This window comes from Sinocyclocheilus anshuiensis, unplaced genomic scaffold, assembly GCF_001515605.1.
Source record: "Sinocyclocheilus anshuiensis isolate Anshui unplaced genomic scaffold, SAMN03320099.WGS_v1.1 scaffold1495, whole genome shotgun sequence".
Lineage (NCBI taxonomy): Eukaryota > Metazoa > Chordata > Actinopteri > Cypriniformes > Cyprinidae > Sinocyclocheilus > Sinocyclocheilus anshuiensis.
The window spans coordinates 592,295-592,698 of NW_015558671.1; the positions used below are offsets into that span (position 1 = coordinate 592,295).

Here is a 404-nt window from a genome sequence, read left to right on the forward strand (position 1 = left end):
ATAATATCCATTTCTGATGTCGCCAATAATTAGAGATGATTAAAAACATCCAAAAATGAGTTCACCGCTCGGGTTTCACTTTCACGTGGTGTGACGCTCTGTGTATTATCCCGCTCTATGCATGTGCGCTCCGCTCAGTCGCTCCACTCGTATATCGTTCATGCGAATCGGAACAGCAAAGTCCACTCAAAAATTGAGCCGACAGGAAACATCGATGTAGTACAGTATTGTTTCTGTCTGCAATAGCCCTACTGTGTTGTAACATGGTGTGGTGTATGGGCAACTCTGGTAACACTGCCCTCTCATTCATTGATCTGCAAACCGCTATGCTATGCTCACGTGTTCTGATAATAATAGCTTTCTAGGACTAAACATTATTTGGATAATTGGTAAAAAAAAAAAAA

General features: G+C 41.3%; 1 protein-coding gene across 1 annotated transcript in view; it reads right to left on the reverse strand.

The window, feature by feature from the left end:
• Positions 1-404, reverse strand: part of LOC107681248 (probable voltage-dependent N-type calcium channel subunit alpha-1B) — a 125,430-nt gene that overhangs the window by 121,135 nt on the left and 3,891 nt on the right. The window lies entirely within an intron of this gene.